This window comes from Trachypithecus francoisi, unplaced genomic scaffold, assembly GCF_009764315.1.
Source record: "Trachypithecus francoisi isolate TF-2019V2 unplaced genomic scaffold, Tfra_2.0 Lachesis_group6, whole genome shotgun sequence".
NCBI classification, from domain to species: domain Eukaryota; kingdom Metazoa; phylum Chordata; class Mammalia; order Primates; family Cercopithecidae; genus Trachypithecus; species Trachypithecus francoisi.
Genome location: NW_022681471.1, coordinates 974,355 through 995,103, shown reverse-complemented (window position 1 = coordinate 995,103; position 20,749 = coordinate 974,355). Strand labels below are relative to the sequence as shown.

The 20,749-nt window shown below is 40.7% G+C and overlaps 1 pseudogene across 1 annotated transcript in view; it reads left to right on the top strand.

Annotated features, from left to right (window-relative positions):
• The window catches only part of LOC117078561, a 75,145-nt pseudogene extending 56,468 nt beyond the window's left edge, over positions 1 to 18,677 (top strand). Inside the window, exons 7-8 of the transcript XR_004435018.1 lie at positions 18,144 to 18,309; positions 18,420 to 18,677. The product of XR_004435018.1 is annotated as an uncharacterized LOC117078561 (transcript). The remainder of the gene's footprint in view (positions 1 to 18,143; positions 18,310 to 18,419) is intronic.
• The last annotated feature ends 2,072 nt before the right edge of the window (positions 18,678 to 20,749 follow it).

The window sequence follows — 20,749 nt, the reverse complement described above, 5'->3', positions numbered from 1 at the left end:
GTTTTGCTGTCCTGGGCGGTGTAATGAAGGCACTTTCCCACACACTCCTCTGTATCCTACCTTCATCTGCCACCTTTACTCCTGGTTCTTTCTTCTAAGAGGATACAGTAGTATATTTGGGTGGCATGTGACATGACAATATCTCTTATTTTGACCTCCCATAGCATTTAAGCATTTATTGTCTGTAAATTTTGTATAATTAAGTTTTTCTCTCTGAATTTCATGTATGATTAAAGTATGCTAGTCATAAATCATTCAAGATAACACTAAGCTCTTCAATAGCAAGGGTTATGAATGAATAGCTCAGGGCCTGAACACAACCTGAGAACTGCTATTTTAGGGAATAGGATGAAAAGAGAAGTCAATGAAGAAAACTGAGGAGAAGTGAGAGAAACAGGAGGAAAAACAGCAAAATGGAGTGTTAAAGAACCCTGATGAGGAGAGTTAGGAGAGACGGACAACAGGATGTAAGCTTCAGGATATTTTGGAGGGTTTTGGGCACATTTCATTTACAGGGTCATGGGGTAGTGAAGTTGGAATCCAGCACTCTAATCATCAGTGTCAAGAAGGGCAGGACCAGCTTTCTCTTTATGTAAACCCTCAAACTTTAATGGGCACTGGAATCCACAATCCTGGGCCTTACCTACAGAGATCCTGTTTCAGTACGTAGGACCTGGAACTCTGTATTTTAACAGACATCACAGGTGATCATGATGCTGGTGGTCCCAAAAGAAACATGGGTCTCTGGTTAACAAAGTAGTCCAAGGTTGTAGTGGTAGTTTGACAGCCCTATCAGGTCTTGTGATCAACTAAAGTCACAAAGTCACAAAGTTAAAATGATAGAAGGGCCCTTAGAGGGATGATCTACCAGTGCAACTCAATAGGGGCACTGTATTAGTTTGTTCTCACACTGCTATAAAGACATACTTGAGATTGTGTGATTTATAAAGAAATGTTTAATCGGTTCACGGTTCTGTAGGCTGTACAGGCTTCTGCTTCTAGGGAGGCCTCATGAAACTTACACTCATGGCAGAAGGTGAAGGAGAAGCAAGCACATCTTCACATGGCCAGCAGGAGTTGGACGAGGTGCAACACACATTTAAACAAACAGTGCTAGGAGGATGTTGCTAACCCGTTACAAACTACCCCCCGTGATCCAGTCACCTCCCACCAGGCCCTTCCGGTAACACTGGGGATTACAATTCAACATGAGATTTGGGTGGGAGCACAGAGCCAAACCATATCAGGCACTATTGGAATTTTAGGTGGCACCATGCTTCCTTGCAGGGGACTGTTTGTCCTGTGCAATGCAAGACATGTAGTACACTTTGTTCCCACCAACTAGACTCCAGTAGCACCCCTCAGTCATTCTGATGACCAACAAAATCCCCACCACATATATTTCCTCATTCCTCCTAAGAGGGTAGTACCATCCCCACTGAGAACCACTGCCAGTATAATCCCTTCATTTTATTTGGGAGGGAAATGGGTCTCAAGAGCAGGGAGGGAATTCTTCAAAGTCTGTCAGTGAGCTCTTTTTGAAGTAAGATACTCTCAAGTCTGTTATTCTTTATCTTGTATTTCTGTAACTAAGTTTGGGAACCTAAATGCAGGCTTGCTCCCCAGTTAGGTGGTTAACCTTATTAGAAAAGATAGAGACCATCATCTTACTAGGTCCCTGTTGTCTCTGACAGTATCAAGTATTGTGCTGGCTACACACAGGCCCCTCCCAGATACTCACTGAACTGAATTGAACCACAAAACTCTGTGGAGTTCCTTGAAGATGAACAAGATTCAGAACCCTCCTAGGCAGTAAGTCTTCTTTCAGGAGGGACCAAATTGTTTGTTTAGACTGCACTTTGAAGAGAAACACTTTAGCTTATTAGCATATTCTTAGTACATCAAGAACATTCATCTGGACCCCGAGCCATGCTAGAGTGTACATGCCAAGAGGGCAGGGAATGTTGCCTTTCTTCATTGTTTATCTTCAACTCCTAGACTGGTGCCTGGTACATAGGGAGATACTCAGTAAATATTATGTATGAAGAAATGGCTCCACCTTACAATAAAAGATTGTTTACTTTCTTCAGACAAGTATGAAATAAGCAAGTCTTTGCAAGGATTATTATATCCTTGGAGAAAAGTAAAAAGTAAATATGAGTTAGAAGAATATGAGTACATTGTATTTGCAAAGAAGATTTCTAAAATTCAAAGGCCTTTCTCATCTATTAAGGAAAAGGTAGAGAAATGTGCCCTTTTTGAACCTACAGTGACAGATGCTGATGGCTAGACTAATGTCCGCAGAGAAAGGCTGCTGGTGCTGTTGCTCAGCGCACCATCCCTTCCTCTGACCTGTTCAGCACTGTCAAGAGTGACATGAAGAGACCACTGATGGCCTGTGAGGAGATTCACAGATGGGGGAGCTGGGCAGCTAAGTGAAGGCATTGGCTCACACAGTCATTGGCTGTCAGAAAGTAACAGTAAATCAAACCCAAGAGGAAGAAATGTAACAGTTAGGGAAATACGGGTTTCAAACCCCAATCAACCACGCAAGAGTGATCTGCTTTAACAGCACTAGGTAGGAAAAAGCCTTCAGGATTTCAACTGATAGAAAGACCAACAGTACCTAACAGGTTGATGTTGCTGCTCCAAAGGACTGATGTGACCTCAAACCACCTTATTGAAGGCTGTTGCCTAGATTACAAGAAGCAGTGGTCCATACCTGCACACACCTGTTCTGTTTACTTCTTACTTGTGTTCCTGTCATACAAGGCACCTAGACAAATGAGAGTCCATTCAGAAAGTTATCAGGATGTGGATAACTTTGTAACCTGGTTGTATAGAGAACAGTGGAAATAACTGGAGATAATTTACTTTAATATTATGAGAGGAGTCTGGGGACTATTGTAGCAACTCACAAAGATTTGAAGGGTTGACATGTAGGGCAAAGAACAGTCTGGTTCTGTAATCTCCTGAGAACAGAATCAGCACTAATGGATTGAAATGCCTGCAAGTCAGATTATTGGGTCAACACAAGGGAAAACTTTCTAATGACTATGCTATCCAAGACTTCAGTGGGCTAGTTCATTTGGTAGTGAGTTCCTTGTCACTGGAAGAGTTCAAGTAGTGAACTGATCACTTGCCTGGCAGGGAAGCCGTAAAGGGGGCTTACACATCTGATGAGATTGAACTTCATGACTTTTAAAATCTCATTCAAGCCTGCACACAAGCCTGTTCAAGTTTGGGTTTTGCATTTTCAAGGTGATAAGTGAATCTGATTCAATGTATATGAATATTATGTCTGTCACCAAGGTAAGGTAGAGTTATCATTTGGGACGTAAGTGACCATCACTCTTTAAATGCCTATCAGTGTATAGGTTTTAGAAAATTTCATCAAACGTCTTGCAAGAACATGTGCTTAATGTGCACTAAGAAACCTGATTATCAAAGCAGTCCCTCTACCAAGAAAGCCCCCTGCCCTTCCTAGCTCACCTTCTACCCAGCCAGGTATTTTCATTTATATCTATGGTATCTAAATCAGGTTTGCTTAGGACTAATTCACAGCAAGGTGAGAAGCAAACTAATACAGGTACCTGTGATTTGGACAGCACTGCTCTCAGGGTCAGGGTCAAGATCAAGGGCCTTACTTTGTTCTCTGGCCTGTCTTGTTTGCTTAGGTCGGGACAGTCTTGCTTATTTTCTGGCTGTTGAGCATCTTGTGCTGTTCCTTCAGCATTTTCACTATTCACAGTTGCTAACTTGTCTTCTTTTGATAGGTTCTTTTTTTTGTTAAGACCTACATGATAAAAATGCAAATAAAACAGAAGTATATTCAGTGAAATGTAAGCCTCGCCTGTCCTAACTAATCCTGTGTTCCTTAATTCCTTCCTCCAGAGGCAACTGCTATGACTACCTTCTTTCAGGTCCTTCCTTAGTGAGTCTGTGCAAACATAAGCACTATGTAGATATTTGTATGGTCTTAAAGCCTCCCATCTGGCTCTGCCCACCAGTTTGTGTGATCTTTTGCTCATCTTTAGCTCCTGCAATAGCTCATTTATTTGGATCCAACCCTGTCTGCTAACCTGTCTTGGCTTCACTATTTTCTACTGCTCACCTGCTCTCATACTGCCACTCTGACTTGGTAAGACCTTAATCTGGGACAGGAAGAAGTAGAAATCATCATTTAGGAAGAGTAAAGCATTTCTAGTTTCTATTTCCATTCCATATTTTCTAGCCCTGTAAAATTAAATTATGCCTGTTCATCTGCTACTGACTCACTATATTCCACAAGCAAGCAATTTGCATTTTTCTTCACAGCAGCATCTTTCTCCTCAGGATGCTGTGGCCACTAATGTTTTAAGATTCTAAGAAAAAGTCATAATAATAAAACCTTTCCATCCTAGGCATCTAAAAATTGAATTGTGACCAAAGCATAAAGAAATATTATTAAAGAAGCTAAACAGTTTACAAACTCAGCAATGCCATGTTGAAGATTAAACCCTGTAGGTTGGGAATTCATTTAGGGCACATTCGCATTCTGTGTTTTTAGACGTGGCTGCATGCACAAGTCACCTAACACATCACCACAGAATACAATATGTCAAAGTATTTAGAATGTGAGAGCATCACACAGATAACGGAGCAGTTTTTATCTGGGAAGGTGAGAAAAGGGAGTGAGGGAGTAAATTGGCCCATAGAATTCTAGAGTTTGAAGGGGCCTCAAAGATGAGCTAGTAGTGTAGGCTAAGTACCTTTGGCTGCATCGCTACCAAGTAGTTATCTAGCTTATGCTTTGAGTACCTCCACTGACAGCATGCTCTTTATATCTCAAGGCAGCTTATTTCATCAGGCTGCCCTATTAGAAAGCTTTTCTTTAGGCCATAGCAAAATCTATCAACTAGTATTTTCTACTGCTTGTTCCTAGATTAAACTTCTTGGGGCCACACAGCCACACTAAATTCTTTGTAAGTATGAAAGCTCTTTATATATGTAAAAATAGTTTTCAAGTACTCCTGTCTAGAGTAAGCATTTAAAATTCCTTCAGTGGTCATCAGATGACATTGTTTCCCACCCATCTATCATTTTGGGCACAAAACCCTCACCTATGTAGTAAAATGTGTCAGTTCCTTCTCTTGTGTCTTGTTTTTGGCCTAAATAATTTCAATGAGATGACCACAAATTAAAATAATCTTGGAAAGGAATCAAATATGGAAGTATTTGAGAATGAGATAATAAAGGCAAGTCTGGTCATACAGTTTCAGAAGCTTATGTCTTCTGAAACATATCAGTTAGGCTATCAGTTAGGCTAATAATAGGCCATGAGCACAGACATCAAAAAACTAGGGATCACCCTCAGCATGATCTGCAGAATGAAAATGCTAGGAAACCATAGACTCTGCAAATAGGAAAGTCCTTTAGCAATCAGCTAATGAAACTCCATCATTTTTTAGATAGGGAGACTGAGATTTGAAGAGGCCAAAGGACATACACAATGTCTCACAGCTACATTGGCACAGCAAAGACTAATTAATCCATGTCTTTTGATTACCATTTCAGTGCTTTTCTGTGTGTGTTTTCTTAACTTGGGACACAAGCAACAGCCAGATAGTAAAGGATATCCTTTTATTACCTTCTCTCCAGTCACTGTTAACCAATTATATTTCACTTCAAAATATATTTCAAAAGTTACAGAGTTACATAAGAATGCTCTTAAGATTCTTGGATTGATCTCCAAAGCATCCCTGCCTTATTCACCGAAAACTTAGCAGTTTGTGTCTTTTTGAGTTTTGAATTAATGTGCGCATCAGTGAGGATAAGTCCCCATTACTATGAGGAATTTGTACAATGAGTGTCTAATAACATGGATACCACAAGGGAATATTGATAAGACATTTGAGAATAAGAAGAAAATATTGGCCAATAATGCATATTATTGTGTAATAAAACCCTGATGTCGTATAATCATGTTATGGCAACATCAGTCTAAACAGAAACTCAAAATCGTTGAATTCCTCCGGACATGTGTGCAATGTACCTGGTTCTTCACGTGTACATTGGAAATGCACATTAAAGTGGAAATGGGGAGCTGTTGCTAGAATTCTAGGATATTGGAGACAGACGAAAGGTATTCACCCTGCAGGCACTTTGTGGATATTTTTAATTGGAAAAACAAAGACAATCCCAATGTCTAGATTTCCCATTTATGTAGTCCCCCAAAACATTTCAGTAGCAGATCTCCTATGAGTCTAGGTCCTTCTTAAGCTGAGGGTTCCCAGGTAGAAACTATACTGATTGAGATGAGCCATTGGCCTTATTTGAGAATGACCCAAGTCTAGTTCTGTCAGACTTGGGTCTTTCTATTTAAATTCAGGTATAGATGCTATTTTCTAGACCCCATTTTCTAGAAAATCTGTGCCAACAAAACTTTGAAAATTTGAAGACAAAATTAACATTTGAGAGAAAGGATTATAGAAAACCTGCTAAATGCCTTTTTAAAAATGGTCCCAGCCCTACTTTCCAATCCTATAAGATAGCATGCCATCACATATCTATGCCATAATTTATACTGTATTGATTTTATTGTCACAACTTTGGAAATCTCTGTCATGTGTATTTATGATGGCCCATAAATGTGTGGAATAACATTTAGAGACCAAGTCACTATTTGGAGTCAAGGAAATAGAAGGCTGTGTAGACAGGTTAGAGCCCATTAATGGACCCAGTGTGTAGACCTAAGAAACCTGCCTAAGATAACTTCTCTTGAAAAATTGAGTAAAAGAAGCCCTCAAATAATAGTAGCTCAAAATGGAAGTTTAAAAATGGAAGGCTGTGAGCTGTGTAGCCCAAAGTGATGACTCTATTTGAAAGCCCTTATTTTTTTCCTGTCCAGGAATCCTCAAATGGTATGTTTGTAAAAGGAACTGACAAAAGCATGCAGCTATACTAAGCAGCAAGATTCTCTGGATGAGCAGATCACAGCTTTCACATATTAGCACGTCCTGAACATGTAACTCCCAGTTATAGATCTGGAGTTACTTGCATCATCAATTCAATACTTTGGGACTTAGGGCTCCAGTTGTATTGGTGCCAGATGGAGAATTAATGTGTTGTCTAACTCAGACTAGTTAAGGGGTTTTGCTCCTCAGAGGGAGTGGGAGAGAATGTGACTGTTTTGCTCTCATTTTCCTCATCCTGCATTAGAAACAAAGCAAAAAGTTGGCTGGAATCAGTATTAGCATTGCCCACAGCTGCTGAACTCTGATGTAACCAGATGCCATAGCTATAGCAACAGGGAAATATTGGAATTTTGAAATTAACATACTACTGAAAGTTGCTAAATATATCACGCTTTGTGGAGGGGTTCATATTGTAGGTATTTCCATTATTTCTCAAATGACAAAGTAAGTCAGGCTTTAGACAGAAAGGTAATTTATTATATATGGTGGTTGCTGAAGTCTCCCTTACTTGATCTATATCTATAAATATGTTTTTTGAAAGCAAATGAGATAAATCAGCTTGATTGTCCAAGGCATGGATGGAAATTGGGGCTGTCATAAAGCCATCTTCAGGTTTGTGTGGGTGTCGGAATATTCATCTTTGGGGTTTAGTGGAAAGAACCTCAGGCTAGGAGTCAGGAAACCTAAGTCTCAGCCTCTATGATTAAATTATTAGGTGATCTTGGGCAGATCTCAGGTTCTCCATTTTTTAAATGCCAGGTGTTAAGCTCTTCTGCCTTCCAATTCTAGGATTCTGGAATAGTTAGGTTTCTAATTCTCCCGGCTGTGGCTCTGGCGGGTACTTAACTGACATCCTGTGAAATAAGAAAGAGACCCACATCCCAGGATCCCTGGATCAGAGTGGTGGGTGACACGTAAAGAGAACTGTGATTTCCCCTATAGGCTTTTCCCTGGATAGGTAAGTGTTTTCTCCACTCAACAAACCCTATAATGGGCCTGTTGACTTCATGCTCCTTCACTCCTCCTTTCCCCGCAACTGGGCCTATGTGACTCCCAAAATGAGGCCCTGCACCTTACTCCACTCTACCTAGCAAGGCTCTGAGGCCCTACCTTGTAGTCAAGAGAGATCTGAAGGATCCAGTCATAAAAGCAGGTCATGGATGCGGTACAGCTGCAAGTTGTTCTTGGACTCTTCACCTTAGTCCTAATAAATAGATTCTTGCCACCTTTCTGTGACTGGCACACCTTGCCTTCTCTTCCATATCCAGGAGCTCATTACCTGTCTACTACCTACTTTCTGTTTTTAGGGAGCCTGGTCCCTACCTTGGCTTTGTACTTGGTGTCTTTTTCCCCTGTGGACTGAAATTCTGTTGCCCTTTTCAGTCTCCCTGGGGTCTGGGCTTGTCCACTGCCAGAATTATCTGGGATCACTCATCTGCCTGTCCATGGAGATATTTGTCTAAGGCATGTGTCCAAGACTCCATAATGCCTCATAGCCTACTAGCCAGCATAGCCTTTTATTGCTTACTGTTGATCCTCAGTGAGGCTGCTGGCCTGCCTTGCCTAGACCTCTGCCTGCTGCTTATTACCAGACCCTTTTAAGGTGTGCCTCATCTGCTCTGTGGGGACATTGCCCTGTAACTCATGTCTGGGCCTACACAACACAGTTAGTCTCTGCTTCTCATCTCTTTTTGGAGACCCTAACCTCAAAGCCATCACAGGCCTGCCTAGTCTCTGTGTTTTAGATTTCCCCAGGCTGGTCTATTCTAATCCCAGCCAAGTTTTAGTTATAACTTACAAAGACTATATGGGCAGTCCTTGGGCCAGGTTGCCCTGCCTGGGCCAGGTTTGTGGGCCCGTCTCTCGAGATGAAAGCTACTGTGTCTTGTTTCTCAGTGACTATGTACCAGTTAATGAACAACCTTGTAAAACTTTGCTTTTGATGACCTTGTAGGCTAAATTCAAGTTAATATTCTGAGATGGATGATGAAGCAGAATTTTTGTGTCTTTGTAGCCCACCGTAGGTAGAGGGATGCTGTTGGGAATTTTTGAGCCACCCTGAGAAAATTAGGTGAAAGGTGAGAAATGCCTTTGTGATCATTTTGGAAGCTGAGTTACATGTGAATCTAAGGTGGCATTGGTAGTAGTACTTAGTCTAGTAGTATTCAACTCCTTGCCAAGGCGCTTCTGGTTTAATGAAATGACCCAGAGCCTCAGCTTCATAGCAGGGTTGCGTGTATTGGCTAGCTACATGTCCTTGTGTTGAGGACTTACACTTTTTGAACCTCAATTTTCTCATATGTCAAGTAAGGCTTTGTGGATGATATCTTTATAAGCTTTCAGGCAATGCCAAGGAATACCAGTTAGTGGGTAGTGGATGTGAAAGTGTTTTAAGAACTGTAATGCATCATGCAGGTTATCTAGTCTTCCTTCCCAGATGGATGGAGTTTACAGACATGGGACTTCTTTCCCAGTATTGGTGGACAGGGAAGATTTGGATCAACATCCTGAGGTCAGAGTGAAGGCAAACAGCTTGACATGGAGCTAGATGAGACCAGCATGACAGTACAGAAAGCCAAGTACTTTGGGGCCAGCAGAGCTAATACATGAGGAAGTTTGAAGGAGAGGAATTTCCTGAGTGGAGAGGAATTTCCTGAGCTAGAGTACAGGGGCTACTGGCTTCTTTTTGTTTGGTGCCTGCTGTTGCTTGTCTGGTAGTTTAGACCCAAGTTATTCTGGAAGCAGTTAAAGGGTAGAAGAAGAGCAGACAGAATGTGTGGGACTATTCTTATAAGATATGACAGGATTTAGGGACCAGGCAAAGGGTACAAAGCCAGTATCAACTAGTCCAAGGTAAACCCAGTTCAAAGGAGAAGAGTAAATGGCCTAGATGAGCAGCAAAGGCAGACCATATTTGGACACTAATAATGGTGAATTTTATGTGTCAACTTGACTAGCTTATGGTGCCCAGTTGTTTGGTCAAATACTAGTCTAGATATTGCTGTTTAGGGATTTTTAAAGATGAGATTAACATTTAAATCAGTAAACTTTGAGTAAAGCATTACCCTCCATAATGTGAGTGGGCCTCATCCAATTCATTGAAAGCCTTGAGATTAGAAAAAAAAAAAAAAAAATGGTTTCCCAAAGAAGAAAACATTGGCCTCAAGACCATAACATGGAAACCTGCCTGAGTTTCTAGGCTGCTTGACCGGCCATGCAAATTTTGGATTCCAGACTGTAACATCACTTCTTACCTGGGTTTCTAGCCTGTTTGCATGTGCAGACTTACCGTCTCCCACAATTATCTGAACCAGTTCTTAAAATCTCTCCCTCTCTCTCTCTCTCCATACACAGACACACACGCACACACACACGCGCACACATTTTTTGAATGTTGTTTGTCCCCTTCAAAACTCATGTTGAAATATGATTGCCATCGTGACAATATTTAGCAAGTGGGGCCTTTGAGAGGTGATTGGATCGACAGGGCTCTGCCCTCATGAGTGGATTAATGCTGTTAAAAAAGGGCAAGTTTGGCCCCCTTTTGCTCTCTCCCTCTCAGCTCTTGCTCTTCTGCCATGTGAGGAATAGTGTTTATCCCTCTGGAGGATGTAGCATTCAAGAAGCCATCTTGGAAGTGGAGACAGCTTTGACTCGATGCCAAATCAGCTGGTACCATGATCATGGACTTCCAGCTTCCAGAACTGTGGAAAACATATTTCTGTTGTTTATAAATTACCCAGTCTATGGTATTCTGTTAGAACAGCACAAAATGAACTAAGATAATGTGTGTGTGTGTTTATGTGTGTGTATGCACATGTATGAGCATGTGCATGTGTGTGAGTTTGTGTGTGTATCTCCTATTTGTTCTGTCTGGATAACTATGACTGAAACAGATATCATGAAGATGGCCGGGCGCGGTGGCTCAAGCCTGTAATCCCAGCACTTTGGGAGGCCGAGACGGGCGGATCACAAGGTCAGGAGATCGAGACCATCCTGGCTAACACGGTGAAACCCCGTCTCTACTAAAAAATACAAAAAAACTAGCCGGGCGAGGTGGTGGGCGCCTGTAGTCCCAGCTACTCCGGAGGCTGAGGCAGGAGAATAGCGTGAACCCGGGAGGCGGAGCTTGCCGTGAGCTGAGATCCGGCCACTGCACTCCAGCCTGGGCGACAGAGCGAGACTCCGTCTCAAAAAAAAAAAAAAAAAAAAAAAAGAAGATAGCAGTGTGGCTTTGAGCAGAGACAGTTGCAGGATTATGGAGAGCCTTGAGTGAGCTGTCATTATGAGTTCTTTCACCCAAATAGTCATAAAATATTAAGTAATATTTGAGTAATAATAATTAATTATTACTATGTCTACTAAGTGAGCATATATTGTGCCATAGAGGTTGGTTGGCACAATTTCTATTGACTCAGATTTCTGAGATGCTAATCCAGAGCCTGAGTGGAAGTCTCTCATCTTCGTGTCAGAGAAACTTTACTCTCCTGAAGGGAGCACCAAAAGCTGGGTATCCTCCATCAGGGAATGGGGATCTGACTAGAAAAGGCCTCCAGTTCTGTCAGGTTAATACTGGGATCAAGAAGGACTTTTTATATTAATGGAGTCAATGCCATTGAAAGTTAGCATTCATTTAGTCCACCTCTTCATTGTACACAAAGGGAGAGTGAACCTGAGAGAAGAGACGCCACCTTTATAGGCCACACAGCAAGTTGGTGGCACAGCCAGCCCTCACACTCACATCTCCTGACAATAAGTAAGGTAGAGAAGAAAGGAGAAGGAAAGAGATGAAGGTTGTTTGCTAGAAGAGAAGTCTGGATTCCCATTATGCTTTTTCTGTGGGCCATTTGGTGAGTAATTGTTCCAAAGTTTGGAAGTGTCCTATTTTTCATAGCTGGATAGAATGGAGAGAAAATAGAAAGGTTTAAAAAATAAAGTGAAATAACATAACATATTTGTAAGGGCCCCTAACTACTAAATTACAAAACTGAAAATGATCTATATGGTTTTCATTGATGAGTAAATCTGCTCTCTGGTGGACTTCTCTAGTGGGAACAAGGCCACTGCAGTCAGTCTGACCACCTTGACCAAAGGCCAGGTTTGCCCTTGTTAAAATAAAGGTACACTGTGCTTGCTGTGGGACCAGGCTTCCTTATTTCTCTTCTGTATTTGTTCAGGAATTTGGTTCTGTCCCATGAGCATACTAAATTGAATTGATCAATGAAAATGGCATCTGTGCTTGTTTGTTTTAACTTGACTTTGATAGCTTCATCCATTAAACTTTCAATGAAGTTGTAATTTCTTAAAAAAAAAAACCTAAATTTTAAAACATGCTGGCAGTTCATAGTTACCTTGGTGTGTATCAAGATGAATCAGTGAAGGTGACTCTCTTTCCTTTGCATTTACTATTGTTGCTTTGTGCCTGTGTTTTCTATTTAGGATTTATTAGTGTAAATCCCCCTTATACATCATTGAAAGCATTAGGATTTATGTAGTGTTAAATCCATATGAGGATTTATATGGAATTAAATCCAATCTAAAAGACAGTGGATAACCTAGTAGGGTTTTGTACCCATAATTTCTACCACTCTTTGTGGAAAAGCATTTCGTTACAAACTTTCATATTTGGGAAAGCAGTGTTCTGCAAATGGCATCTATTATTGCCGATGTGGAGTGTTTTACTGCACTTTGCATGTAGTCCCTGGGCTCCTCACTGAGACGCATCCTCATGGCAAAGCATCTTTCATGGCCAGGAGGAGGACATTAACCTCCTCTCTGCTCCTTCCCTGTTTGGAGTGCAGCACAGCTTTGATTAACTCTTTAAAGAGCCTTCTGTTTACATGCTCTCACAGATCTGCTGACAGTATTTGCAAAGCACATTGCCATTTTTGACAGCAGGCGCCACTGGGGTGGGGAAGATACTTGTCAGCTTTTTCCTTTGGTGACTTTCCTTCCATTTTTTTTTTTTTTGTTTTTATCTTTGGAGGGAATGAAAACTGCTCCAGGTTGCTTCTTGCTATTCTCCCCTTTTATTTCTTTTCTCTTCTTTGTATATGCTTTTCCGCCATCCCATATACCAACTGATGCGGTGATTGAGTGACTTTCATCCATTCAGTCAAGTATTTACTGCGACCTACTTCATGCAAAGTACTGTACAATGTACTGAGTTTTTAGAGTTATTTCTGAGTTGTTGTCCCTTTTTAAATTATAAAAATAATACATACTTATGGTAAAAATGCACAGTACAAAAGGGTATAAAATGAAAAGAAGATCCTCTTCCACATCAAGCCCCTCATTTCACTCCTTTGTATAACATCAACAACAATTTCTTACATATCCTTGTAAAAATTTTCTATATGTATATAAGTGTGTATGTAATGTATACATTCATACATATATGTATACATAGATAACACACACATTTACTTATATATGCTTTCTTAGAAAACACAGACTGGAGCATGGCAAACACAGTTTTGTACATCCATTTCCATATTACAACATGGAAGGCCATTTGCTTTGCTATAAAGAAATACCTGAAGCTGGGTAATTTGTAAAGAAAAGAGGTTTACTTGGCTCATGGCTCTACAGGTTGTACAGGAAGTTTGGTGCTGGCATCTGCTTCTGGTGAAGCCCTCAGAAAGCTTACAATAATGGTGGAAAGCTAAGGTGGAGCAGGCACATCATATGGTGAGAGAGAGAACAGGAGAGAGATGGAGGAGGTCCCAGACTCTTAAAAAAACAGATCTCATGTGCACTCAAAGTGAGAACTCACTTATCACCAAGGTGATGATGCTAAGCAGCTAAAGGGGCTGACCAGTCACCTCTCACCAGGTCCCACCTCCAACATTAGGAATCACATTTCAACATGAGATTTGGAGAGGACACACATTGAAACCATGTCACATGTGTACCTTTCCATCCTTTCCATGTCAGCACATTCAGTCTTGCTGACTCCCTTAAAGGCTACGTGGTTGAGGCCGAGCGCGGTGGCTCAAGCCTGTAATCCCAGCACTTTGGGAGGCCGAGATGGGCGGATCACGAGGTCAGGAGATCGAGACCATCCTGGCTAACACGGTGAAACCCCGTCTCTACTAAAAAAATACAAAAAATTAGCTGGGCGAGATGGCGGGCGCCTGTAGTCCCAGCTACTCGGGAGGCTGAGGCGAGAGAATGGCGTAAACCCGGGAGGCGGAGCTTGCAGTGAGCTGAGATCTGGCCACTGCACTCCAGCCTGGGCGACAGAGCGAGACTCCGTCTCAACAAAAAAAAAAAAAAAAAAAAAAAAGGCTACATGGTTGAAATGTAACTTTAGGAAAACCCTGAGGTTTTGATAAGTTTTATGTAGAGGGCACTGAATTTGATTTTGAATGTATAAATTCAGTGTTCATTTGCTGTCTTCAGTTTCTTTTACTTTTTCTCTATATCGAGGGCACTACCCAGTTATGCATTCTGACACTTGAAGAATTCTGGCGGCTTGCAAATGTTCCATGGAGATGAAAATTAACTTGATTGGTTTTCCTTCCTGAACACCATGTGTCCACTCTGGCCTTGGGCAACACTGAGGAACTTAGAAATGTTCAGTTCTGTGATTGGGCCATGATCGCATCCTGATTCTGAATCCCTAAAACACAAAGGCAAGGCAGCTGGAGAGCCAGGATTGGAGTCCACCAGAAGAAGGCAGAGATAGAAACCGTCTCTTAGTTACCTAGGTTTCTCTTAGAAAACCTCATTCACACAAATCTGAATTCAAAGAGGCAACACCCAGGGTGAGTAACGTTGATAAGGAAACTACAGAACTCTGATCAGGAAAATAAAATAAAAGACCATTCCCTCTTGTGTCTTGGTGTTTTGGGTCAAAGTAGGGGTTGCAAGTCTGTATCTCTAACTAGTTCCTCAGTATCCAAAAGGAAGGGCATTTCAGATGTTAGATAACTGTCCTTTATTCACTGTCTGATAGAAATTTAATGGTTACAAAGGGGTTTGTTTTTATGTTTTTAGTTTTATTATTTTTAGTTTATTTCTAGCACTGGAAAATAAGCCTGAAAATCTGGAAAGGGAAAGGCCAAACCAATCGCAGTTGCCCTGGAATTGTGGGGGCATTCCCAATAACGAATGTCTAGATGGTGTGTTTATTCCAGTTCCAATCCAATCCAGTTCAATGAATATTTGTCAAATGCCTGCTGTGAATAAGATAAAGAATGAATAAGACATGGCTCTCACTCTCCAGGAGTTCACACTGTAATGGGAAATTGACATGTGCACTGTTAATTCTCATACAAAGAAGGCAATAATAAAGGTCTATACAGAAGTTTAAACAAGGTGTTACGGGAATATTGGAGGAGTAAAATATTATTTCGAATTAGAGTATCTGGAAGTATGTTGTTTGAAAGAAGGTGGTTTTGAGCTTTGTCTTGGGGTGATGAGATTATTATAGGAAGACATTGAGGTGAAAGGTAGTTTAGGTTGAAGAACCACACATTCTGCAGGTGTGCAATCCCAGGGAATGCATGGCAATTAGTCTGGTAAGGTGGAGAGCAGGATGGCATACAACTGGAGAGGTAAGTCCGACCCAGTTTATGAAGAGCTTTGAATACTAGACTAAGAGTGTGGACTTGCTCTGTAGATTAAGGGGACTCTTGAATACCCACCCCTCAGAATCACAAAGGAGTCTGTTTCCTGTCATCATAGCACTTGGTTCTTTCTCAGTAGCCCCTTTTACAGACAAATTCCTTCTAGTTACATTTGTACTCATTTGGTGAAGATTCTCTGTGAGAAATACTTGACTTTTAAAAATGTGACACATAAGTTGATTTAAACATCTCTGATATATTAATAATGTATTTTATTCATTTCTCTCCCCAATAGTGTATGTAACTACATACACTATGTAATCATTGACTATGATTACAGTCTGTGTTGATATAACCTAAGAGTGGTTATGCATGATCTGGGTGGTATTGCATCTGAAATTTATCCTACTCTGTAATATGTTCCATTGAGCTTACACCAAACCAGTCTAGCTATGCCATCAGGTTTCTCTTTACCAGCTCTATTTATGGTCTTTCTCTGACATTCCTATAAGAATGTCAGGTTAAATTATATCAGATGCTTCTCTCTCCAAGATATGTTAACTTTGCTCCATCCTCTTTTACCATTCAGCTTGTCATTCTATCATGAACAGGAATTAGCTTTGTTTGGCATGATTTGTGTTTGAAGAATCTGTATTGACTACTGTTTATCACTTGGGTTTCCCCTAGATACTCATAAATGACTGCCTTAATAATTGTCCTCACAGCTTACCAGATATTGAAATTAAATTTATGAGTTTAATTCCCTGAGTTCCCTGGGGACTTTTTTTTTTTTTTAAAGAAAAATGGAACACGGCAGTTTCATGACTCACAATAACTCTTCCATAATAACCAATGTGATAAAAACATTTTTTCAGGGAAACAAATTTCAGTTTTAACCTTCCAAATGATTATTACAAAAATTAACAAATAATAAAAAAATTGAAATACTAAAAGACATCCTGTGTCCTCTCAAACTGTTTATTTATTGTACTCACACATATTCTTAAGTGCTGTAAAAGATGCCTAGAAGTCTTAATCCACTAGTATGTAGTCCTTACTTGGTGCTGGCAACTGAAAATTTGGTCTTTTTATATACAAATTGTTACCCACATGAAAAATAGCCCAATAATGGCACTTTTTGTTTGTTTGTTTGACACGGAGTCTTGCTCTGTCGCCCAGGCTGGAGTGCAGTGGCCGGATCTCAGCTTACTGCAAGCTCTGCCTCCCGGGTTTACGCCATTCTCCTGCCTCAGCCTCCCGAGTAGCTGGGACTACAGGCGCCCGCCACCTTGCCCGGCTAGTTTTTTTTTTTTTTTGTATTTTTTTAGTAAAGACGGAGTTTCACCACGTTAGCCAGGATGGTCTCAATCTCCTGACCTTGTGATCCGCCCGTCTCGGCCTCCCAAAGTGCTGGGATTACAGGTTTGAGCCACCGCGCCCGGCCAATAATGGTACTTTTTATAGCTTATTTCATAAGTACTCTTGGTCAGACATATGCTAAAGTATTGTTACAGGTTGCTGAGGCAACCTGCCTGCTACAGTTGTGGTTAACTCTACAATTTACTGAGAATGCTGACCTGAGACTTGAGTCTTACCTTCACTGAATGCAGTACAGGTGTACTGTAGGTAGGCCATGGGTGGACCATAGCTACCTCTAAATCTTTACAGAAGATTTTGAATGTGGCTTTTGTTGCATAGAAAATAAGTAAAATAAAATAAATCTCTACAGAAGACTGGCAAGAGATTGGTGCATATTTAATAGCAAACAGTGTGATGCTTTGAAAGGGTTGGATAACAGAACACTGAACAACAGCAAGAGCTTTAGTGGAGTTTAGGTTTCGGTAGTTGTCCAGCCAAGACTCTGCCTGTTATTGAAGCTAGGGATATGTGGAGTGACCAGTTTACATCAGTCATAGAAGAGAAGTAATTGCTTTTATCTGACTAAAGCAGTCTGGACCCAGTCAACAACATGCTGATGCTACAGTCCCTATTCTTGATGTTTTATTGGAAAGTGGTAAGACTTCTTTTTCTCTCTTAGCTGGTACCAACCATTTGCAGTGGTATGTTCTAGAAGCAAATCATATTTCAGAGCTCTTTTGTTGTGTAATTTTTTTCAATAGGCATGATGGGTATTCTGGAAGCCGTATCATGGTGCTATTTGCTTGGCTGTGTGTCATCGTTATAATGCATAGGTTTTTTACTTGTTTGTGTAAATGTTTTTATTCCAAAGACTGCCATCCAGGGCCATGCAGCAAACAAGCAATAGGGAAATATTCCACTATGCAATCCTATTTTGAGATGATATTTAGGATGAGAGAACATGCATTAGTTACCTACCAGCTTGACAGGAATGGATTCCAAATCTGACACACCATAGCCTCAATTCTCACCAGTGTGCTCCTGGAAAGGCCAGCTCATGGTAAGCTCCTTAGAATTTGTTAGTAGTGGGGAAGCCTTGAGTTTCAGGAGAACGTGTTTGGATGGCATTTAAGAAGCCATTCCATTTTGGTAGAGTAGAAAAAGTCTGCATCTGAGTCTTTAGTACAGTCTGTTCTCTGGATGAACACAATGATTGTCTCTCTCACGTTTTTCTGATATTTATTCTGCAAATCAGTGCATGAGCCCCTGCCACTCTTCTAAATAAGCTTCCAGGCATTACCTGCATGCTGTGTTCCTGTGGTGGGATGGCAGTAATCTCTGCTAAGATAAACGGGAGCTTCTGTGGATAAAGCGTAAACGCAGTGAAGTGTGTGTGGCTGGAAGATTTAATGCCTCTACAGGTAATTTTTTTAGAGGGGGATCTGGCATTTAATCAAATCCAGAGTCATTATGTAAATTTAATCACCTTGCAACACACTAGTAATTTTATTATCTCCTTTTCATTTGACAGTGCTTAGATACAAGTTGAGCTTGGAATTCCAGAGGTAGAGCACTGCTGATTGGAGGCATATTAAATAAAATGTACTGTGGAAATGAGATAAAACCTTTATTCTTGCCAATGATTGTCATTCTTGTATGCAGGTGTCCAACAAAGAATTTTTGAATAAAGTGTGCCTTTAAAGTTTCCCACCTTTCTTAAAGCTCCCAGTGAATTGCAAAGGGCCTGTTTGGAATGGACCACATTAAATCTACTTCAAATGAAAACCTTTACACTGAGTGAGATATGGTTCAACTCTTCTTAACACAAGGCCTTTACACTTGTGTAGTCCATTTTGGTTTGGCCTATCTTGTCACTAGAATGCTATCTGAGCTTGGATTATTTATGCCATAAGATTTCTTAAAATTGAAGGCAGTATTTCCATTCATCAGCACTAGTTTTGATAGATGTTTAAAAGGTGCAGTAGGGTTGATGATCCTGAATACACAAATTACTGATCACCACATCAAGTTGGATTTCCCTAAAGGTGTATGGCTTTTTGACCTTGTGATTTACACTAATGATTATGTCTTAATAAAAGTCATAAAGCTAAATACTTTATATGTGATCTAAGGAGTGAAATTAGGAAGGAAGCAAGAGGAGAGACATACTGTGTTGAACTAATCTTGCTAAGGCAGAAGAAATGGCATTTTATGGTGTTTTTTCTTTCCTTCACTTCTCTGTTTTACTTCCACTTTTTATCTCTTAATTTGAAAGAAACTCTTGAGAATATCTCTTCTCCTGCAGACAAAGACACCATGAGCTCCCCCATCCATACGCTAGAACACGTAGGCCCTTGGTCAACCAGAGAGTCTTTCCTTTAATCAGGTGATATCTCTCCTTTTATACCTTGCAGGCATGGAAGCCAATGACTTGGGCAAATGCCCCTAATTCAGGATCAACTCAGATGACCAGGTTTCCCCTACCTAGAGTGCTACTTATTGCAGTGAAAACTTTTCTTTCCAAAAACCTTTAATTAAACCTTTAATAACTCCCTGACTCATAACATGGCTTCATAATGGGAAATCAAAATGGCATAATCTGGGATTAAGATTTAAGTGCCTTACTATCTAGTTTCCCATTGAGCTGAGTATCTGTTCTCTGTTTAGCACTCATGCCTCAGTTTTCTCATTCTAAAATGGAAGTAATGATCACTACCTACCTCCAAGGGTTGGTATAGGATTCAGTGAGGCATTTGATGTGAAAGTATGCAACGCTCAGTTTGGCATAGAGTATATGTTCAGTGAGGGCAAGTGGAATTTGAATGATCTTGTGAGTGCTAAGAGGTAATAATCCAGGGTTAGTATGCAACCCTAACAATGGGGCTACCATGTACAATCACAGTGAGGGTCTGAATCAAATGAGGATAATTGGGCTCTGGCTTTGGTGTCTCCTTTTGTGGGTTGCAGCTGATAAAATAAGTCCTCTTTTGTCACAGCATCATACAAAAGTAGGTTCACACGTGTACACACACACACACACACACACACACACCACACACACACACATACACGTGGCTTGGGTGAGAGAGTATATCAAATAATCCCATAGTAGAGAGATGATGAGATTGCTGTTAAGGGATGTCCTAATTTGGCTAAAACTTGTGTGACTTTAGGAAATGGACTTACCCGCTCTCTCTCAGTTTCTCTCTCTCTCTCTCTCTCTCTCTCGTCTATCCATTCATCCAACCATCTGTCCATTCATTCAAAAAGCACTTATGAAATATACCCATCACTATATTTCTGTCACCATTGCTGAGTAGTGATGATAGAAAGATTGATACTTTTCCTTTCCTTAAAGAGCTTATACTCTTGGAGAGAGGAACAAGCAAACAGTTATAAGACACTCTTAATCCATTTGGGCTGCTATAACAACATACCTTAGACTGGAAAATTTATAAATAACGTAAATTTTTCACTAACAGTTCTTGAGGCTTGAAAGTCCAGAAACTAAGGTGCCAACAAGTTCAGTTGTCTAGTGAAGGCTCTCTCCTTCATAGATGGTCCCTTCTTGCTGCATATTCACATGGTGAAAAGGGCAAGAGGCTAATAAACTCTCTGAGCACTCTTTTATAAGAGCACTAATCCCATTCATGAGGATCCACCCTCATGACCTAATCACCTCCTAAAAGTCCCATCTCTTAATATTATTGCTTTGGGGATTAGGTATCAACATGAATTTGGGAGTGACACAAACATTCAGACCATAGCAAATACTATTTCAAAGTGACAAAAGCATGCAGAGGGTATCATGGGAATAAAGAGAAGGTTCCTTTCCCAGCCTGGAGTGGGAATGAGTGGTCA